Below are 18,040 nucleotides of genomic sequence, written 5' to 3'. Positions count from 1 at the left end.
CGTCTCGACTACTGCAAATCCCTCCTCATTGGTGTACCTCTACATAGTCTATTCCCCCCCGTCAATCCATCATGAATGCTGCTGCCAGACTCATCCACCTTACCAATCGCTGTGTCTGCTTCTCCTCTCTGTCAATTCCTCCACTGGCTTCCGCTCACCCAACAAATTAAATTCAAAAATGCTAACAACTACTTACAAAGCCATCCACAACTCTGCCCCCAGCTACATCACTAACCTAGTCTCAAAATACCAACCTATTCATTCTCTTCGTTCTTCTCAAGACCTCCTGCTCTCTAGCTCCCTCATCACCTCCTCCCATGCTCACCTCCAGGACTTTTCCAGAGCCTCTCCAATCCTATGGAACTCCTTACCCCCAATCTGTCTGATTAACTCCTACTCTATTAGCTTTTAGACAATCCCTGAAAACCCTCCTCTTCAGAGAAGCCTATCCTACCCACACCTAGCTTTAGTTTCATTTTCTCCCTCTGATCATTCCTCACAGCTATTACCTTTTGTTCCACTTGACCCTCCCTTCTAGACTGTAAGTTCTAACGAGCAGGGCCCTCTGATCCCTCCTGTATTGAATTGTATTGTAACTGTACTGTTTGCCCCCATGTTGTAAAGTGCTGAGCAAACTGTTGGCGCTATATAAATCCTGTATAATAATAATAATAATTTAGTGTTCTTGTCCTCCTCTCGTGTCTCCTTTTCCGATAATTTATGGTAAACATAATTACTCTGCGATCACTGTTTCATAAGTTATCTCTTACTTCCACATCTGCATCAACTTTGTGTTGTTTGGAATTAGTAGGTCTAGCAGAGCATTTTTCTAGTTGGGACATTCACCAATGAGCATATGAAATTGTTCTACAAGACCTTCAAGGAACATGTCTTAGATGAGTGAGTAGTTTTGTCAGCCCAGTCAATATCAAGCTAATTGACTTCCCCCATAATATTAACATTGCCCAACCCCAGCACCATTTCTAACTGTGTAAGGCGATGGGTCTGCTCTCCATTCTTCAGGTTAGGTGGCCTCTAGCATATATCCACTGTTAATTTACCATTTGTTTCTTCCCTTTGAAGCTCCAATTACAAGGATTCCCCCACCTCCCTTGCCCCAATAGCAATGACTTCCTTTATATTTCTTTCCCCTCTTCTACCTACCCTGTCCCTTTGATACAGGGAGTACCCCTAAACAGTTGCAAGCCAGTCGTGAGCTGTCAAACCAAATTTCTGATATTCCCACAAAGTCAAAATCCTCCTCATGTATCAGCAGTTCAAGTTCTTCCAAACTTCTAGCATTTGTGAACATGTCTTTTCATTTTGTACAAGCACATATTATTTTCGCCTTGTTTGTTCTAAGGCTGCAATAGGATTCTGATCACTGATCAATGATACTGGAATGGAGACCCTCCTCTAAGATGGGGTACAAACAACATCACACAAACAGAAAAGCATGGGTGACTACATTCTTGAAGTATAGGCTTTACAACTGTATTGCAGGCTTTATAGCAATTACCCAGTCTTTATAGCAATTTTTAATGAATATTGTGTTACTAGAAAATTGTTCAAATTCATGTTTTGTTTTAATATATATATTTTCTAAGATAAAATGACCACACTAACTTAATGACTGTATTATAGTATTGTTAACAGCAGTGAATTGTGCAAAAGTGAAATGGGGAGCCTGGCTTCAAGTATTGTCCACATTTGGCAAAGTCTTAGCCTTGGTTATCATCATCATCACAGGAATTGTACGACTATGCCAGGGTAAGTGTGATCATTTACACTGCATTACAAACTGAAAACTAGGACATTCAAAATATTTGTTGAATGCTAAAAAGTGAATTAGTTATTGGCACCAAGAAAGTTGGCCACCCAGCCCAATCCATGTGAATGCATGTGTGTATGATGGCCTCAGCCAGCACTGCTCCACTGACCACGCCCTCCAATGCGTTTCACCCTGCCCACTGGGGGCTTAGTCATAGAGGTCTTTCTTTCTTTGTCGGCACCTCTGGATGAGTGATATCCCATGCCAGAACCCCTACTCCTGAGCCCCAGTGGGGACACATACCTCACTTGCTTGGAGCGGCACTACAAGATCTTAAAGGTCGCAGTTATTGGCACCAATTATGCGCAAGCTCACTTTTTCCAAATTTTGGTCCTTAGAGATCACTATCTGTTGGGATTTAAAAGTACCAATTATTGATAGTTTTTATGATGAGGATTTAGTGACACTTTTAGGATGCATTAAAAATTATGGAGCTGCATTAAAGTGGTTCTAATAAACACTAATGTTTTTTTTTACCTTAATGCATTCTCTGCATTAAGATAAAAAAACATTACACTGTTTGTTTCCCCTCTTCCCTAACATTTGCCTGGGTCTTCTATTGATCCAGCAATGTGCCTGGCAGCAGGTCTTCTCTCCCCTCTTCCTGGTCTCACCAGGGGCGGATCCAGGGGGGGGGCAACGGGGCAATTGCCCCCTCCGAGAGATGCGGGTGACAGAGAGCAGGGTGTGAGAGAGAGCCCGCCGGCGGGCGGCTCCGTAAGTGAGAGAGCCGCCAGGCGGCTCCGTGAGTGAGTGACAGAGCCGCTGAGCAGCTCCGTGAGTGAAAGAGCCGCCGGGCGGCTCCGTAAGTGAGAGAGCCGCCGGGCGGCTCCGTGAATGAAAGAGGAGCCGGGAGGCTCCGTGAATGAAAGAGGAGCCGGGCGGCTCCGTGACTGAGGGAGCCGCTGGGCGGCTCCGTGACTGAGGGAGCCGCTGGGCGGCTCCATAGGTGAGAGAGCCGCTGCTGACATGTGCCGCTCAATGTGGGCGGGCTGCTGCCCACTGGCCAATCAGGGAGCCGGCGGGCAGGGGAGCAGAGAGATGACATCATCTCTCACTGCCCGGCGCCCGCCCTGCATCCCTTCAGTTCAACTTCCCCCCCTCCATGCAGGCAGCTGCGGCAGCAGAGAGATTACATCATCTCTCTGCTGCCTGTCTCTGGGACACAAGAGACCACCTTAGCAGGTGGCAAGTGACAGGCGACGTGGCAAGTGACAATCCGCAACATGTGGCAGGCGACGTGGCAAGTGACAATCCGCAACATGTGGCAGGCGACGTGGCAAGTGACAATCTTCATCTGGTGGCAGGCAACGTGGCAAGTGACAATCTGCATCTGGTGACAGGCGACGTGGCAAGTGACAATCCACAATATGTGGCAGGCGACGTGGCAAGTGACAATCTGCATCTGGTGACAGGTGACGTGGCAAGTGACAATCCGCAACATGTGGCAGGCGACGTGGCAAGTGACATGACAAGTGACAATCCGCAACGTGGCAGGCGACGTGGCAAGTGACATGGCAAGTGACAATCCGCAATGTGGCAGGCGACGTGGCAAGTGACAATCTGCATCTGGTGACAGGTGATATGGCAAGTGACAATCCGCAACATGTGGCAGGCGACGTGGCAAGTGACAATCTGCATATGGTGACAGGTGATATGGCAAGTGACAATCCGCAACATGTGGCAGGCGACGTGGCAAGTGACAGTCTGCATCTGGTGACAGGTGACATGGCAAGTGACACACTCGGGGCTCCCACTGATTCTGCATTATGGTGAGTTAAACTATTTAATTTTTTTATAACAATGTAATTATAGTAATAATGCGCTTCAATCATCTTGACACCATAACAACCATGGTGCCGTGATGATTGAAGCGCCAACACCAGCCATTTCCCCGATAGATGTACCCCAAAAAAATATATTTTCTGGCAGTGCCCCTCCCGAGACTAGGCTCTGGATCCGCCCCTGGGTCTCACAGGTTTTGCTGAGAGCATCGGGGGCCACTGCTGTTACTCAAATCCAGTGATAAGAGAGCAGGAGGTAGGGCTGAGCTGTGCTGTGTGTGTATAGTTGCAATAGTCCATATTCCCATCGCACATATTCCTGTGGAAAGCTCTAGGATACTGGGTACTGTAGCAACCACCAGCTGGAGACTGGATCATGAACGCCACAAAGAATATATTTGCCAGCACACTTTGGATCTTCAATCCAAATGGTTTTCATTTCAGCATGATCACATCGCAAGCAAGAAAGTGCAACTGCGTGACTCTAAATCATTGCAGTTTCTTGCTTGTGATTTGATCATGCTGAAATAAAAACTGTTTGGACTGAAGATCCAAGGTGTGCTGGCAAATAAATTCTTTGTGTTTATAGCTGCAGGCCAGGTTTTGCCTTTACAATCTCTTTAATTTGTGCCTTTCTTTTCTGCAAGGAGATCTGCTTTAAATCTAATTTAAGTTTGTGTTTTTGACTTACAAAATGTACTTTAACACTTTAAGACCTCACGCACACTAGGTGTTTAGGTCTTGTGCATGAGATCCTGACATTTTGGTGTCAGTGGAAGGCACATGCGCACTGTCTAGCCCAGCTGCCAGCAGCCTGTAAAATTCTGTGAGAGGCTTAAAGCTGCTTTGACTGGATGGGGCTGTCTGCATTCTGTGCGTTTGTCCCTGGGCACAAACTCCTCTACATGTTCATACATCCGGGTGTCCCCCCCCCCCCCCGGCCGACCCAGCTGCCACAGCTCTCAACCTCCCATAGAGTTTTACAGGTTGCCTACAGCGGGGATAGATGGTGTACCTGTGACTGACGCTAACAATCACCCCAGTGTGCATGAGGTCTAAAGGCGCAAAATATTTTTATGAATATAAAAATATTCAGTTAAACAAAAAAAAAGGACATCTGTTAATTTTCAATCCCCCTTTTGACTGCAAATACAACTGTAATCATTTTGGTCTCTAGCAGTTTTCCACATCCAGATCCTGCAATTTCCCCCCATTCTTTTTTAAAAATATTGCTCCAGCTGTGTTGGATAGGAACCATTGATGAACATCAATTTTCAAGTCTTGTCAATTGAATTGATCTCAGGGCTGTGACCGAGCCATTCTAAGATATTCAAGTTCTTGATTTTAAAGCACTCTAGTGTAGATTTAGCAGTATGGCCACTGTCCTGCTAGCACTTGTAGTTTGACTTTGGGGCTTCCAGGTGTAACAGCAAGTTACAATCTACCAGACTCCCTAATAGTTATATCACCAAAAGTATAGTAAGTTACAACCCCCAACTCAAAACCATCACCACCTAAACACTTAAAAGAGAATTGCGGGATCCAAAATAAAACAAACATTTACACTCACCTAGAAAGCTGCAGCATTGATCTGAGCTTTAGCTATCCCCTGCCCGATCTACCTTGAGAACTGAGCGATCAAAAACCACTGATATCTCAGTTCTCAGGTCCGCTATGACATTGAACAGTGACTGTTAGTATCCGTTTGGTGCTTAGACCCTCCAGTGCTCACTGGAGCGCTGGACTGTGGAGGGGGCGGGAGCAGCTGGCTCAGGCTCTTAGCAGCATACTGAGAGGCTTTGCCAGCTGCCGGCCAAGCATCTGGGCGTAACCCAACTTTTTGTTGGGATTCCTGCAGTGGCGTCACTAGGGTTGGTGTCACCTGGTGCGGTAAAACATGGTGTCACCCCCCCCCGTGTATCCTGCCCAGCGCCCTGCAGGCAGTGCACGGTCACCAGGCGCACCCCAAACCGGTCCCTGTAAATTATAGTATAGGGTGGTATAGTGGCAGGTTAGAGTAGTATAAGGTGGTATAGTGGCAGGCTAAGGTGGTGTAGTGGCAAGTTAGGGCAGTATAGGGTGGTATAGTGCAGGTTAGGGTGGTATACGGCAGGTTGGGGTGGTATAGGGCAGGTTGGGGTGATATAGGGCAAGTTAGGGTCATATAGGGCAGTTTAGGGTCATATAGGGCAGTTTGGGGTGGTATAGGGCAGGTTAGGGTGGTATAGGGCAGGTTGGGGTGATATAGTGCAGTTTGGGGTGATATAGGGCAGGTTAGGGTGGTATAGGGCAGGTTGGGTTGGTATAGGGCAGGTTATGGTAGTATAAGGCAGGTTGGGGTAGTATAAGGCAGGTTGGGGTGGTATAGGGTAGGTTGGGGTGATATAGGGCAGGTTGGGGTGGTAAAGGGCAGGTTGGGGTGGTAAAGGGCAGGTTGGGGTGGCATAGGGCAGGTTGGCATAGTATAGGGCAGGTTGGGTGGTAGAGGAAAGATTGGGGTGGTATAGGGCAGGTAAGTGAGGTATAGGGCAGGTTAGGGTGGTATAGGAAGGGTTAGTGAGGTATAGGGCAGTTTGGGTGGTATAGGGCAGGTTGGGGTGGTATAGGACAGGTTGGGGTGGTATAGGGCAGGTTGGGGTAGTATAGGGCAGGTTATGGTGGCATAGGGCAGGTTAGTGAGGTATAGGGCAGGTTGGGGGGGGTATAGGGCAGGTTAGTGAGGTATAGGGCAGGTGGGGGTGGTATAGGGCAGTTTGGATGGTAAAGGGCAGGTTAGGGTGGTATAGGGCAGGTTGGAGTGGTATAGGGCAGTTTGGGGTGGTATAGGGCAGATTGGGGTAGTATAGGGCAGTTTGGGGTGGTATAGGGCAGGTTGGGGTAGTATAGGGCAGTTTGGGGTGGTATAGGGCAAGTTAGTGAGGTATAGGGCAAGTTGGGGTGGTATAGGTCAGGTTGGGGTGGTATAGGGCAGTTTGGGTTGGTATAGGGCAGTTTGGGTTGTATAGGGCATGTTGGGTGGTATAGGGCAGGTTAGTGAGGTATAGGGCAGTTTGGGGTGGTATAGGGCATGTTGGGTGGTATAGGGCAGGTTAGTGAGGTATAGGGCAGTTTGGGGTGGTATAGGGCAGGTTAGGTTGGTATAGGGCAGGTTAGGTGAAATAGGGCAGGTTGGGGTGATATAGGGTAGGTTGGGGTGATATAGGGTAGGTTAGGGTGATATAGGGCAGTTTGGGGTGTTATAGGGCAGGTTGGGGTGATATAGGGTAGTTTGGGGTGATATAGGGCAGGTTAGGGTGGTATAGGGCAGGTTGGGGTGGTATAGGGCAGTTTGGGGTGACATAGGGCAGGTTGGGGTGGTAAAGGGCAGGTTGGAGTGGTCTAGGGCAGGCTGGCATAGTATAGGGCAGGTTGGGGTGGTATAGGAAAGGTTGGGTGGTATAGGGCAGGTAAGTGAGGTATAGGGCAGGTTGGGGTGGTATAGGGCAGGTTTAGTGAGGTATAGGGCAGGTTGGGGTGGTATAGGGCAGTTTGGGGTGGTATAGGGCAGGTTAGGTTGGTATAGGGAAGGTTGGGGTGGTATAGGGCAGGCTGGGGTGGTATAGTGCAGTTTAGGGTGCAATAGGGCAAGTTAGGGTGATATAGTGCAGCTTGGGGTGTTATAGGGCAGTTTGGGGTGGTATAGGGCAGTTTGGGGTGATATAGGGCAGGTTAGGGTGGTATAGGGCAGGTTGGGGTGGTATAGGGCAGTTTGGGGTGACATAGGGCAGGTTGGGGTGGTAAAGGGCAGGTTGGCGTGGTCTAGGGCAGGCTGGCATAGTATAGGGCAGGTTGGGGAGGTATAGGAAAGGTTGGGTGGTATAGGGCAGGTAAGTGAGGTATAGGGCAGGTTAGGGTGGTATAGGGAAGGTTAGTGAGGTTTAGAGCAGGTTGGGATGGTATAGGGCAGGTTGGTGTGGTATGGGGCAGGTTGGGTGGTATAGGGCAGGTTGGGGTGGTGTAAGGCAGGTTGGGGTGGTATAGGGCTGTTTTGGGTGGCATAGGGCAGGTTGGGGTAGTATAGGGCAGTTTTTGGTGGTACAGGGTAGGTTAGGGATCTATGCAGTGACAGTTTGCAGTACCTTATAACATAGCTGCAGATGAAGACACTCAAGGCTGCTGTGTCCTCGCCTTTTTCTCCTCCTTCAGCCATGGGATCAGGTAGAGCAGTGGTTCTCAACCTGGGGGTCAGGACCCCCTCGGGGGTCAAATGACAATTTGCCAGGGGTCTGTCCCTGGAACCTGTGGCCATCTAGCTGGACTGTTCCTGGAGCCCGCGGCCGCCCACTCAGCTTCTTCGCAGCCGCCCATTCAGTTCATAGCATGGCTGGGGGGCAGAGACTAGAGGTCAGCTGAGTGGTGAGGAATAAGGTGGGTGGGGCTGGAGGAGACCCTATCTCCTGATTTCGGCATAGGTGTCACTGCTGCGAGACACTACAAAGTCGGAGACACAGTGAGTAACACTACCTGTGATTAGAGTTGCCATTAAAAGTCCCCACTACAGTTCTCAGATCAGCAGATGACCTTGATCAAGAGCACCTAAGTTGGCTGATCAGAACCCCCGCCAGCACTGCCACTCATCCCATTCCCACCACCAAGGAGTAAGAGAAGGAATAAAAATAAAGAATACATGGAAGGGAGAAGAAAAGAGGGGGAGGAACAAAGAAAAAGGGAGAGAAAGAATAAGAGAAAGAACAAGAAAGACAACTAGAGAGAGGGATGGGGGGGGGGGGGGGCAAGAAATTGGGATAGAGAGGGATAAAAGGGAAAGAAAGGAGAACAAATAAAGAGTGGTACATCCTAAAATGTACCATAAGGGGTTTTAATACTGTATGAGTGGAAGGGACTCAGGGAGCGCTAAATGTCCATGGGTTATTATTTGTTTTGCCTTGGGAGCTGACAACCCACGCTACGAAAATAATTTTACTGTTGGGGGTCCCCACAACTTGGGAAATTTTATCAAGGGGTCACAGCACTAGATCGGTTGAGAACCACTGAGCTAGAGTAAAGAAATCTGTGGGAGGAGTGGAGGCAGCCACAACCCCAGCTCCGCCCACCAACCCCAGCTGAAGGAGATATTGGAGATCCCTGAGGGTTAGATTCACTGATGAAGCTCTGCAAGTGCACCCCCCTCTGGCGGGTGTCACCCAGTGCGGGCCGCACCCCCAGCAACCCCATAGCAACGCCACTGGATCCCTGCCGAGCCTAGAGTGGCTCTGTGATGTCAGCCAATGGCAAGCTTAAGATCACAGGAGTACAGAACTAAGTGCAATCATGTGACCCACAAAAGTATGGCTAAAAGACCTCTGGATATTTTTCTCCTTTAAAGTGGTATTAAAAACAACAATTTCAAAATTTCAGCTTACAAGTCATTAGATGTGGTGGTTGCATTTAGTTTCTTTTTTTTTTAGGCCTTTTTCCCTGTGTTTTCACCTGGTGATCTGGCCAGTAACAAAATCCTGTATTAGCGTGCCCACACTCTAGATAAATGGGCACAGAGGGCACATTTGAACATCAGCATTGTTGGTCTGGTGGAAGGGAAGTGTTAGATGTACTACTGTAGCTGATTTAGATGCACAAACAATTTGAAGCCAAACTCCAGCTAACACTTTATAATCAATTACAGCAAACAATTATTACCTTTTGGAATAAAGGTTTTACATAAATAAATAAAAGCTGATCAGTGTAAGCACCTCTGCCAGTGTTAAATGGTTTGTCTCCTTTCTGTAACTGATACATCTGCAGTAAAGCTTGTTCTTTTGAAAAACAACAGACTTACTGGCCAGATCACCAGGTGAAAATAGAAGAAAGCAAGCCTAAAAAAGATGACTGATGCAGCCATTACATCTAAGAATTGGTAAGCTGCAATATAATAAATGTTTGCTTTTAAGTTTAAGGTCACCTTAACCCCAAAACCTGAAAATTAGCCTTCAAAAAATATTCAAAATGTAACGCAACGTGCTTATACGTTCCTGTGTTATACCTACAACCTCTCATCATACACTGTTGTAAATTCTATATGCAGTACGTATGTTTGTGGATCAGGTGTTTATATCAATAAACTTTCTTTTGATTAAAAAAGATATATATATATATATATATATATATATATATATATATATATATATATATATATATATATATATATATATATATATATATATATATTTTTTTTTTTTTTTTTTTAATTTATTTATTTATTTTTTTCAAAATATTTATTTAGGAAAAAAAATAAATGTGGTATAGTTTCCTATTACAGGCCCGTTTCCTTTCTTATAAAATTTAGTTGCTCCTCACACATTTTATTAATGTGTCCATTATTTTTCATTAATAAATATAATGGCTGTATTGACCATGTGATCTCATTGTAGGTAGCACATATTATTTGGAAAACTCATTTGAAGGATCAGTGACAAATATAGGCTCATTAACTATGGCTTTCTATTCGGCGCTGTATTCATTTTCTGGCTGGGACTGCATTAATTATGTAACAGAAGAAATGAAGAACGTTAAGAGGTATTGTTCCTGAATCTATTAATATTCAAATTCCATCACAATGTATATTTCCATCAATACTGATATTTCAGTATTGTGTGATTTCTGGTATACTGGATTCATATACAGTATCTCTGAAGACTCAACCAGTGAGCTGCTTGCAGCTGTCATTGAGCAGACCTACAGGCTTTTATACCTTCCATGTTACTGGTTCAGATCAAGTATGAGATCAGGAAAGCCATAAACATATATCTGTGTTATTCGTGGTCAGTGATTCCAAGTGCTAAAGACAGCGAGCTAATGTGACAGGCAACTAGCAGGTGCGCCCCCCCCCCCCCCCCATTGTTACATTCTGGCTGAGTCTCTCAAATTTGTGAGGAGGTTAAAACTTGCCCAGGGCTGAGCAGGCTTCACTGCTTTTTTGCTCTCTCCCGAGATGGACTATGGGTTTGTACTGTGCATAGAGCAGTGCACAAGACCACAACTAACTTGCACTGCTCGTCCAAACAAATGCACGTGAGGGGGGGAAAAGGAGAGATTCAGAAGCTCATGGAGGACGTTACAAGAAGACAGAAAATCACACAGTAAACAATTTCATGAAAAATGGATCAAAGCATACACTTTCATCTTACAACATTTGCATTGTAATAACAACAAAAAAATTGTTGTTTTTGACAATCCAATATACTGTAAGCTTACTTGAAATATCTCCTGTTATATTGTGAGCTCTGCCTCTTTTCTGACCATCTCTTTACAAAACTTTCTGGATTCCCTGCATGCTTTTCAGCATCTCTTCTGCTGTTTAATTACTAAGGATTACATATCCCATGGTACCTTGCTGCCAGTAGGTAGTGATTCATGTAATGACTCCACCCCCTGAAATTCCTCCTCTCAGCACCTCTGTAGTTCAGAAGGCAGGCTCTGTGAAATTTGTGACACATCAGTGCTTACTCACGGGCCATAGTGAATATTTATCACAAAATTCAAGGAAGTAAATGTGGGTGGAGCTTCACAAAGTACGTTTACAAACTTCAAGTACAGAATAAAAGGAGTAGGCTAGAAATAATTGAAGTTGAATGTAAAATATATCATTTTACATTTTGGCCATAGATACACTTTAAGCATATTTAATATAGATGTCAGATATTAACAATTATGTGAAAACACAAAATCTACAAAAATAAGCATAAGGTCTTTTTCCACCTTTCATCACATTTAACAACGTCATCATCCTACAGTCAACCCACCCAAAACAGATGTTTCATAAGGGTCTCAGCCTCCTGTTAAATTACTGTACAGTAAAACCTTGGTTTGAGAGCGTTTTGCAAGACAAACAAAATTTTTTACAAAATTGTGACTTGATATACAAGTGATGCCTTGATATAAGAGTAGCGTCATGTCACAACTGTCAAAAGAGAACAGAGGCACCTCTAAGTGTAGCAATATGGTTACATTTAATGAAGGTACAACAGTTAGAAATTTGGCAAGTATAGTATTCCTGCGCTACCATGCAAAATTGGAAAACGATATGAGGGGGACAAGCAGCTTGCACCGAGAAGGGTCCAACCTGGCCCTAAATGATAGCTAAAATTGAAAAGGGGGGATGGTGCTGCGCTAATCCTAGTGTAAACGTATCGAAATAATACAAAGTATTACTGGAGTGGCATAGTGCCTAATGTAAAGGGTAAATAATAAATATTGGATCGTGCGTTGCTAAAATAGTTGCTGCGTACATATACTAATGAAGGATAATAGCTACATGTGAATAAAGTGAATTCACGACTTATTAAAAATGCAAACACTTCACCTGTGGTGTAAGGAGCAATGAAGGTAAATGTGAAAGGTGCAAACACATATAAGAAAATAAATGCAATAAATAAAAATAAAGTGAACCACACTCAAGTACAAGGTTACTACGGGTGTCCTGAGGGATCCCAGTAAGGTATGTATGCAAAGTGACAACACATTACAAATAAAAAACCGGGATGGAGCAATAAACCACACTCAGGTGCAAAGTTACTATGGGTGTCCTGAGAGATCACACTACCAGTGATAAATAGAATCAAAAAAGTGCACACTGCAAACTATATATGGATAGTCTAAACATATGGATATAAGTGAAACAAATCCTTCACCTACAGTGCAAACCACTATAGAAATCCATTTAAAACATAAACGCATACAGAAAATAACATAAACCGCACTCCAGTGCAGTGTAAATATAAATGTCCTAAGAAATCCTGTTAGGAGTGATATTAAAGTGTCCAGTGTCAGCAATCCGTGCTCACAATATAAAATTGTTCAACATCCAAAAAAAAAAAGGAAGAAAGTGACTTTGTGCAGCAACAGTTAATTATAGAGCTTCTTAAACGTGCTTAATGGGAATCGTGAAGGCAGCAGCTAGATTTTAGCATTGCTTTCCTCGGATGGGTAAGAGATGTGGAGTGACAACACCAATCCTCTTCATGCAGCAATCCTATAATGGAGGGCAATGGCCCCTTACCTCACTGCGCTGAGGTTACAGCATGAATCAATCAGTATATATGATGTCTCCTATGGGGATCAGTCCTGGGTCCCAAGCTGTCCTTCAATATGCCTCAGATATTGCAGGGGGCATAGCGAACCAAAGGAAAACAAAGGTGCCACATAGTGTAGTAATTTTTATAAAGTAAAAGGCTTTGTTAAAAAATCACATAGGGTACTCACACAGTGGTGCAACAGGGAATGAGTTGTATCCGAACGAGCGGCGAGCTCGTATATTGTTACAGTGGAGGGTGCCGGTCCCTATGCGTGGCGTCACGGGTCACGTGGCTCCCCTGAAGAAGCCACGTGACTCGAGACGCCACGCGTAGGGACCGGCACCCTCCACTGTAACAATATACGAGCTCACCGCTAGTTAGAAATTTACATTTTTGATGATTAAAACAGGCACATCTAAGTATGCAGGTATCCGGGGTAAAGCTGTCCACATAGACTATCCTCCTCACTGCCATAGACGTCGTCCCTTCCACGTTCCGCTCCATGAGCGCTTCAAGCCTTGTTTTTAGGTCGCTCTACTGCAGGATAGTCTTCCCGGTCACGATTGCAGACTGACAGCAGTGAGAGCCGGTCTATGTGAACCGATTTACCCAAGATCCCTGCATATTTAGATGTGCCTCTTTTAATCATTCACCATGTGATTTGCTAAATGTTGTACCTTCATTAAATGTAACCATATTCCTACATTTAGAGGCACCTCTCTTCTCTTTTATACTCTGTAGCTCCTGCTGGATTTTGCTTCTAATCCCCTTGTGGAGGCTTCCATTTGTGGACGGACATTTTATGGTTACACAACCTATCACATTGCTATAATCTTTTTATATGGACTAGAAATTGAAGGACTTATGAATAAATGGTTGTGGAACTAATCATTTGAGTTTCCATTATTTCTTATGGGGAGATTCGCTTTGATATAGAAGTGCTTTGGATTACAAGCATGCTTCCGGGACAGATTATGCTTGCAATCCAAGGTTTTACTATCCAAGGTATATTGTATTATGGAAAGTGAATAAACAGAGATGAGACTACTTTTTTGAAGCAGGAAGGGTGTGACCCTAATGCAAAACCTTCTGAACCAGAACACTAGCGGAGATATTTTACCACTATAGCTACCAGTACATAAACCAGAGAACAATTAACTTGTCTGTCTATGGCTTAAATATTTCAGAATGTACTGAACCATTAACCCTTTTCACTGCCAGTGCTTGCAGGTGGCCAAGTCCGTACACTGTGCGAACCTCTTTTCTCCCTCTCCTATAAGCTCATGGTCACTTCAGTGACCATAAACTTATAGCAGAATTGTTCAGCAGACTCTGCTGAACAATACTATAACTCTGAACAGCAAATTACAACCCGCTGATCAGCGTTATTAACCCTAAATGTGACCCCCCCCTCCATGCCGCCGCTTCCCTCCACAGAGAACAATGAGTGGTCCGATTGGACCCGTCTGAAAGACGGACAGGCGGACCCGATCGGCACAGCGTACCTTTACAGGGATGTACAATTGTTCGTGCATCTCTGTGCAGGCAGTCCCATTGATGTCATTTGGGATGTAGCAACTACACGAGCAGAGCCATTGCTTCCAATTTTATATCCATGTAGGTCCGCATGCATGTCCCTGAGCTCACACTGTCTGTAGTTGGGGTCATGTACACACATCCACACGGATGTCAGATTGGGAACAGCAGCTATGCCTGTGCAGCCGTTGCATCCCAATTGACATAAATGGGACTGCCTGTACGGGGATGCACGGAACACCAGTGCATCCCTGTGCAGGTAAACATGGCCCTCCATGTGCATACACTTTTTAGTATGCCACATGTGAACAATGCTTTAGTAGTAATTTAGCAGGAATTTTGTAAGTTACGTTGTGTTTATGTGCACTAATAATAATGTTAGTGTATTTTTAGTGAAAATAGCGATATGATGAACATTTGCACAATTATTGCGGGGCCCAAAAAATCAGTAGCACTTTTTTTATTCTACAGGTAATGTGCTTTCAGAAAATGTCTAGTTTGAGGGGTCTTTTCAAATTCTGAAAGCTGTAAGTGAAAAATGGTAACCTCCGGATTTTTTGCGTAAATTGTTGTTATTTACAGTTTTGAGTACCTTCAGTTTTCACCATTTCACAAAAATGTGGAATTTAAAATGTACAAATATTTGTTATTTATTAACTCAATACAGTTTTAATTTTTATATTTACTAGGAATTTAGCAGGAATTTTGTACATTTTGTCGTGTATGAATCCACTATTATTGAATTTAGTGTATTTTTAGTCAAAAAATTGTTTTGATAAACATTTGCGCAAATATTGCGCTGCCTTAAAAATCAGTAGCAACTTCTTTTTATTCTATTGGCCATGTGCTTTCAGAAAATGTATGGTTTGGGAGGTCTTTTACAAATTCTGAAAGCTGTAAGTGAAAATGGAAAACCTCCTTATTTTCTAAGAAACATTTGCAGATGTTCGATTTTCAAAAAGGCACAATTTAAAATTTACAATATTTGTTATTTATTAACTCAATACAGGTTAAGCTTTTACATTTAGTAGGAATTTAGCAGTAAAATGTTCTGTGTTTGTATCTGCTAATAATGATTTAAGTGTATTTTTAGCGAAAATATTGCTTTGATAAACATTTGCACAAATATCGTGGGGCCTTAAAAATCAGTAGCACCTTCTTTTTATTCTACTGGTCCTATGCTTTCAGAAAATATATGGTTTGGGGGTCTTCAACAAACTCTGAAAGCTGTAAGGGAACAATGAAAACCTTCAGATTTTTAGAGAAATGTGGTTATTTACATATTTGCATACGTTCGGTTTTCACCATTATGCAAAAAGGCGTAATGTAAAAATTAGAAAATATTTATTATTTATTAACTCAATACAGGTTAAGCTTTTATATTTAGTAGGAATTTTGTAAAATGTACTGGGTTTTTATCTGCTAATAATGATTTGAGTGTATTTTTAACGAAAATATTGTTTTGATAAACATTTGCGCAAATATCATTGTGCCCTAAAAATCAGTAGCACCTTGTTTGTATTCTACAGGTAATGTGCTTTTAGAAAATATATTGTTTGGGGGGTCTTTAACAAACTCTGAAAGCTGTAAGGGAACAATGAAAACCTTCCAATTTGTAGAGAAATGTGGTTATTTAAATTTTTGCGTACATTCAGTTTTCAACATTAAAAAATAATGTAGCACTAACCCCCGAAGGAGCTGCTGAGTTATTTAGGCCTGTACTCTGCTTTATACCCCTTTGAATATCTCAGTCCCCCTGACACAGCTGTGGTGTAATAGTGTGCAGTTAGAACGAAATCACAAAGGCAAGTTCACAATACTCAATATAGCATACCTGTCTGTAGTCACCTTACCCTCCTCTTGGCTGGTGATGAAGAGGAAAAAAACAGCAATCACACAGCTGTACTTGAATAATAACCGTATTTACTGTAGTTGTATTAGAAGGGTTAAACTACAATGGTTGTACTGTCAGACCAACATAGTCTAACAGACAACTAAACCTTACAAAGGTACAATACAGGTATATAAAATGTCTGAAATAATATACGAGAGGTATAACAAAGTAAATAGGATACCGTCAGAGTGAGTGCATCTCACTCTAAGCATTGTCCTATTTCCTGCGCGCTTAAAGCTATACTAAATCAAATGTTGACTTGATTTAGTATAATACAACACTAGAGAGCTCCCTCCTTTAGTATCACACTACCCCAATATAGTAAAGTAACCCAAGGCCTTATGGGGGGCGTGGCCAGCACCTGGGATGTGAGGACGTGCTCAGCCTGAGCTCCGTCCACACCGCACAGATCCTGCCAAAATCCTGCAATCCAGGCCGACATCCGAGGGTCCCACATACCCCCACAGTACCCGGAAAGCACTGAGACCATCCGGGGATGGTCAAATACGGCCCACCGATGGAGGAGGCCCCGGGAATCGGGCCGTCGGTACCGCCATGCAGGCCGCACCAAAATGGCGCCGATCAACATGAGGGAGACACACAGCGGCAGGCAGCCTCCACATCCACACCCTGGAAGCAGCTCAAGGGGAAGGGTGAGTCACAAAGATCCCCCCCTACCTTAAGCCCAGAAGATCCACTCTTATTCTCCCCTGCAGAGGGACATGATCCTCAATCCCCCAGAGCAGACAGGGATGATGCAGGCCCTGCAGAGCCATCACTAGCCCAGATTATGGCAGCCATCCAGCACAGCCATGCATCTCTCACTACACAAATGGACACCATCAAAACAGAATTATCCTTTTTGAAACAGGATGTCCACAATATTCGCCATAGAGTGATTAATGCTGAACAACGTATTAGTGATATGGAGGATGAGACACGTCTCTTACAGGGCTCTGTGAGGGAACTGCGGCAGGCCCATGAATATACTGCAGATAAGCTCACGGATATGGAAGACCGCCTAAGAAGGAACAATTTACGTTTTTTGGGGTTCCCTGAGGGTGCTGAGGGCAAAACACCAGAAACATTCATGGAAAGATGGCTACTGAATGAGTTTGGAGCAAACACCTTTTCACCAATGTTCGCCATAGAAAGGGCACACAGAATCCCCATGCGCCCTTTACCGCCTGGGTCCCCACCACGTGCCATGATTATAAAGCTGCTACACTTCCGTGATAGAGAGGCTATTCTCAGAGTGGCTAGAGAGAGGGGCAAAGTTTTCTTTAATGGCAACAACATCACCATTTTCCCAGATTTTTCCGTAACTACGCAGAAGCAGAGAGCCACTTTTCTGGCAATTAAACGCAGGTTACGTGAGCTTCACCTTCCATATGGTATGTTATATCCTGCACGTTTGCGCATCATCTACCAGGGCAAGGCCTATTTCTTTACGGATCCCAGAGAGGCATCACAATGGGTGGACACCTTAGCACATCCGAATCGCAGGAATCAGGACAGGAGATCTCCTCCCCGATAGAGCCGCATTCTACATGAAGCCCATCTGGCGGCCTTTGCTACACCCCATTGCAGCTGTTATGGGACTTTCTTTACTGCACCCCCAGAAACAGAAATTATATCTCCAACTACACACAGTCAAGACGGGACTATAAATCCTACACTTCTCTGAAGAAGAAGACATATCCCACGTCACCCTCGGATGCCACTCAGCAACCTATCATCCTCCCTGACTTTTATTTTTCCTTTTTCTATTATTCTTATTATTATTTTTTATCACCGTGATTCTACAGGCCAAGAGACACCACACATTCTTTATTTTGTGCGGACAAACGCGGATGGAGGCCCAGAGCTGTGGACCTTTCCACGTCTCCTAAAATTAGTTGGCTAGGGGTCTGAGCCATGGCCCTCCTGCCAAATTGGTTTGGTT

The 18,040-nt window shown here is 44.2% G+C and overlaps 1 pseudogene; it reads left to right on the top strand.

Annotated features, from left to right (window-relative positions):
* The window catches only part of LOC141144987 (Y+L amino acid transporter 2-like), a 104,665-nt pseudogene that overhangs the window by 48,585 nt on the left and 38,040 nt on the right, over positions 1 to 18,040 (top strand).

Source organism: Aquarana catesbeiana, linkage group LG05 (assembly GCF_042186555.1).
Source record: "Aquarana catesbeiana isolate 2022-GZ linkage group LG05, ASM4218655v1, whole genome shotgun sequence".
NCBI classification, from domain to species: Eukaryota; Metazoa; Chordata; class Amphibia; order Anura; family Ranidae; genus Aquarana; species Aquarana catesbeiana.
Note: the sequence above shows the minus strand (reverse complement) of the source record. Positions and strands in the feature narration are given on the sequence as shown.